Below are 7,644 nucleotides of genomic sequence, written 5' to 3' on the forward strand. Positions count from 1 at the left end.
AGGGAAATTTGTTTAAACATGATTAAAAAGTTGAACAGATTTCCAAAAAGGATAGGTAATGAAAAGGATTTGGAGAGGAATTAAATATTAGGTAATTTGATCATTAGGTGTCTAATCATTAAGCAAACTAGATTTAAGAATGAGCTCAAATCTGGAAAGAATGCTGGTGGCTGTAAGCAGTCATGCTGATACTCTGTGGGGCTGTGAGTGATGGTAGGACTTTATATGGAGGTGATAAACTTCAGAAATTATGTTGTTGAGGGGAGACTAGGATGTCTGAATAATGAGAATAAGTTATTTCTTTTATATTTTTCCTTTTAATTAATTAATTAATTTATTTGGAGAGCTTTTTGCTATAGGGCACATGCACTCGCCAGAAACAGAGAGACAAGTGAGAAATCCACCCCCCGGGGGATGGCCATGCCACAATCCCTTCTCCATTCTCCTCTCAGGATCTTGGACATGCATGCATACACGCCTGGCATGACTTTAAGCCACTGGGTCCAGGACTCGAACCATGGTCGACCACATGGCAGTCCAGCGACATAGTCATTACGCCAACTGCTGGTTCCGAGAGTAAGTTATTTCTAAGGTAGACAACTTTTCCAGAGCAGGAGGGCTGATTTGTTTTTTGGGGAAAAGCAGTATATTTTCCCCCAAATAGGAGAGTTATGTGCTGAGAAGAGGGGTGCTAAAAGAGGAAAAGGAATAGACAGAGTTACAGGGAACAGCAAGAGAGATGGAGTGGTCTTAACAGCAGTGAGAAATTGGCAGAGAGATATCTAAGGAAGTGTTGTTATTTGTTTGTTTTAATTGCCAGAGGGCACATGTACTCATCAGAGACAGAGAGACAGAGTCAGAGAAATAGAGAGAGAGAGAAAGCACCCCTCATTGGAGCCTGATCATGCTGCAATCCCTTCTCTATTTTTGCTTCCAGTCAGGATTTTGACAACATGTGTTTCGAGTTGCCATGGCTGAGAATTGAGCCATGGTCAGTCATGTGGGATTCAGCTCTCTTAATGCCTGAGCTATAGTCCCAGGAAGATTTTTTTTTTAATTTATTTATTTTACATTCATTTGCTGAACATCACCCTAGCATACAAAATGTGATTTCCCATTCAGAATACACTGTATAGTTGCTTAATCATACATTTTATCATCAACAAATAATTTTTATTTCTTGTTTAATATGCATATTTATATTTTTTTCTCTCCCTTTTTCTCACTCTCTGTCATTTCCCAGCCTCCTCCCACACTTTCTCTGGTATCTACAGTTGCTTTCCATTCCTTTCCCCCTCCCCCACATTTTATTGATTCACAATATATCTTAATTAATTTAACTACTTTCAATAGCAAGTTCAGCTGATATATAAATACCTGTGAACACATATTTGACTTTAGGCTTGAAACTGTAAGTAGAATGAATATATTATAAAGTAGCACCTAGCTGAGGCTATATAACTTACTGTGGTCATTAAGTAGGTATTTTTAAATATTTTTTTTTAATTTCAAGAAAGGCAGTTTTAGTTTTAATAAGTCAAAATCAAAAAATGTTAACAGAACTTTATTTAAGACTTAAAGCCAGGAAGACAGGTTAGGATTCTGTTCAAATAGTATGTACATGGACGTGTCAACAGCCCAAGAGAAGACAAAAGTCCTTAACTCTGGAAAACAAAGTATAGAAGATCACTAACATTTTAGTTAAAAGTCATAAAATTCAGTTTCACCAGTTCAGTCTCATGTACTTAATCTCTCTTCTATTGTGGTCTGATCTTTCCATTTAAATTTTGGAAGATAGCATTCAACTCTAGACTTACCCCTACCATTAAGTTGGTTATTTACTTAGTTGCTTTTGAACTCTTATTTCTGTGTGTCTGATTTTAGTTTTCCTGATACAGCACTCCCTTCAGAACTTCTTGGAGAACTGGTCTGGTATCAGTAAATTCTTTCAGGTTTTGTTTATCTGAGAATGTCGTCATCTTCTCTTCACATATGAAGGATAACTTTGCCTGGTATAGTATTCTTGGATGAAATTGTTTTCACTTACCACTTTGAATATATTTTCCCATTCTTTCCTTGTTTGCACTGTTTCTGATGAGAGGTCCACTGTTAACCTGATGGGATATCCTTTGTAGGAAACTTGAGGTTTCTCTCTTGCCAATCTTAGTATCTTGTCTTTGTCTGTGGTTTTGATCAGTCTGGCTATCATGTGTCTTGGAGAAGATCTTCTTGGGTTTTTCTGTTTGAGGTCCTTTTATGTCTTGGGTCTGGATCTTTGACTGCCTCTCTATGTTTGGAAAGTTTTCTTCCAGGATTTCATGGAATAAATTATCAGTGGTATCCCAGAAAGTGAAGAGACTAATAAAGGCATTGATAACCTATTCCATGAAATACGGTTTTGTTGTTGTTTGCTTGTTTTTTTTTTTTGTTTTGTTGTTGTTTTGTTTGTTTTCCTTTAAGAGAGATTTTTGCTATAGGGTACATGCACTTGCCATAGAAACAGAGAGACATAAAGTGAGAAGTCACCTCCCAGAGGGGATGGCCATGCCTCAATTTCTTCTCTTTCATTCTCCCTCTCAGGATTTTGGCACACACACACAGGTGCCTGTTATGAGTTTTAAGTCACCAGGTTTAGGACTTGAACCACGGTTGGCCAATGCAATAACTGCTATGCCATCTGCTGGTCCCAGGTTACGATCTTGTAATTACCCCTCCTTTCTGAACACACATGAGGGGGAAGTGCCAGTGAGCACATGCAGTATGTTTCTAGATGTGTGGACATGAGAATGTGTTTGCAGAAGACTGCTTCACATCAACAAACTACAGACCAGAATCCCTGAACTGTTGTTCTATAGATGTGCTGCTTGAGCTATTCATTATTTTTTATTTGAGTCAAACAAACAAACAAACAAAAAACTTGTAGATTTTACATTAAAATGGAATGTCTGATTTCTGTGAACTGAAAGGACAGAGAATGACTTCTTACCTGGCATGACTGGCTGGTTCTGAAAAGTGACTGTCCCCTGTCAGTGAGATGTATGCTCTCTGGTTTGCCACAGGCCTCAGCATTCCTTACTGCACTGCATGGCTCTTACTTTTTTTCTTTTATGTTTTAAGTTGATTTATTTCTTCAGAGAGAGAGAGAGAGAGAGAAAGAGAGAAAGAGATGTCACCTCCAACAGGATCTTGATACCGCTAACTACCCTAAGTCTTGACCAGCCCTGAATCATACACACTCACATGCATGACATACTCAGAAGTCTCCAAACACAATCCCAAACCTTTCTACCTAGGTCAGCCTCCCATTTTTCTGCTATGCCACCATCTGGCACCCCTCTGTCATTCTCAATGTTATGTTCCTGTGAGTTCCACCCTGCATTCAGCGCCTTGGGCACCAGGCATGTAGATCCATCTATTAATAATCATCATGACTGGTCAAAGCAAAAGAGTTGAGAATAAGATATAAAAATGCCTTCTTCGGAGAACTCCATATATATAGAGAGAAACAAAAATTCTCATGAATGGAGTCTGACAGTTTCACATAGTGACTGTGGAGGAAGGCAGTAGGTATGCATGAGGCTTGTGGGAGGAAGCAGGGAAGGGAATGATGAAGTGAATTACAGCCAGGAAAAAAACATACATAAATATTTGATATAGAGTTCTAAAGCAGTGAGTAGAATTGGGAGAGGACAATAAATAAAGATAAAGAAAGATAAAGAAGCATATGCAAATCAAGTCAGCCATCTTTGGGATCATTACACAGTGTGAGAATGGGAAATGAGTGATACATGAGACTAAAAGTGCTCTGTGCTGAATTCCAATTTTTCCTGGTGTATTTATGAGAAAGCTAAGACACCTTCCCTGAATTTAGGCTAGAAGCTCCTCTGAGTATTACTTGCTTTTTTGTATTTTGTGAGTCATGGCAGAAATATGGAGAGGTGGAGGATGGAGCTGGAATTAGCAGGATGGAAAACCCACTCCAGGCATCATATCTTAGCATATGTGCAGCTCAAGAGAACTCCTGTTCCCTGGAGGCTGTGGCTCCTGTGGGACTGAGTGCTCTTGGGGCTGATATAGCTGAGAGATTAACCCAGCAGGACCTTGAATCCTGTCCCTAGCCCTTAAAGAAAGTGAAAATTCTTCTGCAGGCAGCAAACATTCCCAAGAGCCCAACCTGGATGCAAGCAAGCCATTCTTGAGGGGGAAGCTTCCAGAGAGAGCATGAATTTTCTATAGGATGCTTAGGCTTGCAGGCATCCAAGTATTGCTCTGCAGTAGAGAGAGCAGAGTTCTGTTTTATCCCTTGGGCACTACAGAAATCACTTAGAATAGTTGAAAAGAGCATATGACAACCACAACCTCTTAATTAAAGGGAAAAAAAAAAGTAACTGCTCAGATGGCCTTACTAAATGCAGAAGGAATGCAAATAAATTAAGAAGGTCATGGTTATAATGATATATTTTTTAAAGTTTTAATTATTTCTTCCTTCAATAAGTGAGAGAGAGAGAGAGAAAGGCGCACTCCAATATGGTCTTGATGCCATGATTCACCCCAGCCTCAGCCAGCCCCAGATCACTAGCGTGTATTTGCCTGGAGTACTCAGGGAGCTCTCCATACACAAACCCAGAACCCTTCTGTGTGGATCGGCCTTGCAGAACATTGCATTTTAGTGCCATACAACTGTCTGTCCTCTATAATTATGACCTCTATTTTTATAGTACTTCAAAAAGTTTGTAGAAATATGGAATTAAAGTGTGAGTTTATTTTGATGCAAATATTTTTAAAATCTGTTTATTGTTTTTCATAATACACATTTTCCCTATAACATTTGAAGAGCCCTTGCATTATTTTAGCTGTCTGGGGGAAAAGAAGAAAGTTGAAGGTAATTTCTGTGTAAATGGCTTTCAACAATTTATAAGGTGACAGAAAAAAAGCTTCACAATTCTCTGAAATCATACACAGCTAAAACTTGCTGAGTCCTGCTACTCTGAAACTCCTGTTGAAAGAATGGCAGAAAGGCAATCCATTAATTCATTTATTTTTTTCATTTATTTCCTTGCCCCTTGTCCTTTCTAGAATCATACCATTTCCTCCCTTCTCTATTCAGTTCAATGTTTTGCCCATCTTCCCTTATAATTATTTCTAAATGTGTTTCCTACCACTCTAGCCCAGTGGGATCAGCATACACTTCTGCTCTTTAATTTATTCTTCACATCCCAGTTTGTGTCCTAAAATTTGTATTTTTTATTCCAAAATAAAAATCTGTCCCTTGAAATCCTTCAAGAATTTCCAATGACTCTTTGGATAAACATAAAATAGAAATACAACTTCTTAGCATGTCCTACAACCTTGATACTTAAGGTGTAGTCTCTGCACCAGCAATGAGAGCTTCTCCTGGGAGCTTATTTTTAAATTTTTTGGGGGAGGGGTTTTTGCTATAAGGCATGTGTCCTTGCCAGAAAGACTGAGAGAGACAGAGAGACAGAAAGCGAGAAATTATTCCCCCCCCCCTGGAGGAAGGGGGATGGCCACGCTGCAATCCCTTCTCCTTCATTCTCTGGGGATTTGGGGCATGCATGCACATGCACCCTACGTGAGTTTAAGCCACCGGGTCCAGGACTTGAACCACGGTAGACTACATGGGAGTCCAGTGACATAGTCATTATGCTAACTGCTAGTCCCATCTAGGAGCTTATTAAAAATGGAGAATCAGTGCCTTCATTTTTCTCAAGACCAGGTAAGTCGCAAGTACACTAAAGTTTGAGAGGTGCTTAATGTTTGCAGATCCCTGGGCTAGCGCAGAAAAGAAGCCTATATACCCCATACCTAAATATTTAAACATACTAATCTTGCTATTAAGTAAAATGTGTTTCTACCCGTCTGTTTTAACAAATACACTTTCATAATGATCTGGATGGTCAGGTTTCCTTCAGAACCCTTGATCTCCTAGTTATTCTACACCATAACATACTTAAGTACCTGTAAGCGTGAATAGATATTCCACTCATCTATTCGGCATCTGCCCAAAACTCCCACTTTTCAAGCCTATAGATATCTACCAGTAGTATGGTTAATCTTTGGGATGATTGACTCAGGGAATGGTTACTCAGGCCCTGGAGGTAGGGTGGGGACTTTTGGAAGAAGAGATTCTGTACATCCCATGTCTGAGAAAAAGAGGAGCATGGACTCTGTAATGACATTATCTCATTAGCCCTGAAGCTCCTGGCCCATTGGAGAAGAATGTGGCTGAGCAAAGGCCAGAGTAGATCTTCCCTAATAGGCATCCCTCTTACCTAAGAGGAAGGTCAATACTACTTTCTAAAGTTGTCTTATATGGTGGCCTTCATTACTTGGTGACACAGGCAACCTACTTTTTGATTGTTTGAAGTTTATTTCTTCCAAGAGGAATAAACTCTTTCTGTTGGAAGAAATAAACATTCTAACAGGGTCTTCATGCTGTAGTCTACCCTGAGCCTTAGCCTGACTGGTTCACAGGCATGCATTCTTGCCTGAGTGTACAGTGAGGGCCTAGAACATGAACTGGGGACCTTACCTTACGGATCCAGTGCCACAACTGCACTACTGTCTGGCTCTTATCAAGGCCTTTTTATTTTATTTTTTTTTTAGCTCCTAAATCTTGCTCACTTTCTCTGAAAATAAGACTTTTGCATTAACTGATCCCTCAGCCATGATAAGAGATTACTCTTAGCTTTTTGACAGAAGCAGGGTGCCACAAAGCAAATCCGCTTTATGATGCGCCTGCACAGCAGGTGTTAGAACGTCTGTTCATGATGCTACCCCCTACCTAAGCTCTTTGGAAGCACAGAATATAAGCATCATGAGAGCAAAAATTTGTGTCTGTCTGTCCGACTTATGGCTACATCCCCAGCACCTGGAGCAGAGCCTGAATACATGATAAACATTTGTTGGATGAAGACTTTGTACCACTATCCACTCCCAGCCTCCAGTCCTGGATTGAGGCACACATGCACTTGAAATGTTTAGGGTGACCTCTTGACGCCATCCCAGAACCTTCCCCTAGCCAAGTTTGAAATAAAGAAAGCTGCTTCTTGGAGAACACTTACCGGTATTCAGAATCTTTGAGTGACCAAAAGAAAGGAAAGCTGACTGCCTGCTCGTGCATATCATGGCCCTCCACACCCGCAGAGTCTGGCTGAAGCCCTGGCTGGTGGCCCAGGTGGATAGTGACCTGTACCCTGGGCTCATCTGGCTACACAGGGACTCCAAATGCTTTCAGATTCCCTGGAAAAATGCCACCTGGCACAGCCCTCAACAAGAGGAGGAAAATATCATTTTAAGGCTTGCGCTGTGGAGACAGAAAAGTACCAGGAAGGAGTGGACGATCCTGACCCAGCTAAATGGAAGGCCCAGCTCTGCTGTGCTCTCAACAAGAGCAGGGAATTCAACCTGATGTACGATGGTACCAAGGAGGTGCCCATGGACCCAGTGAAGATATATCAAGTGTGTGACATCCTCCAGCCCCAGGGCTCAATCATTAACCCAGGATCTACTGGGTCTGCTCCCTGGGATGAGAATAATGATGTGGATGAAGAAGATGAGGAAGATGAGGATAATGATGTGGATGAGGATAATGATGTGGATGAAGAAGATGAGGAAGATGAG

At 40.6% G+C, this 7,644-nt stretch overlaps 1 pseudogene; it reads left to right on the forward strand.

Moving 5' to 3' along the window:
* Nucleotides 1-7,147: 7,147 nt before the first annotated feature.
* LOC102483728 (interferon regulatory factor 6-like) overlaps nt 7,148-7,644 on the forward strand; it is a 1,470-nt pseudogene continuing 973 nt past the window's right edge.

The sequence above is a fragment of the Tupaia chinensis genome, unplaced genomic scaffold (genome assembly GCF_000334495.1).
Source record: "Tupaia chinensis unplaced genomic scaffold, TupChi_1.0 Scaffold000101_1, whole genome shotgun sequence".
Taxonomy (NCBI): Eukaryota; Metazoa; Chordata; class Mammalia; order Scandentia; family Tupaiidae; genus Tupaia; species Tupaia belangeri.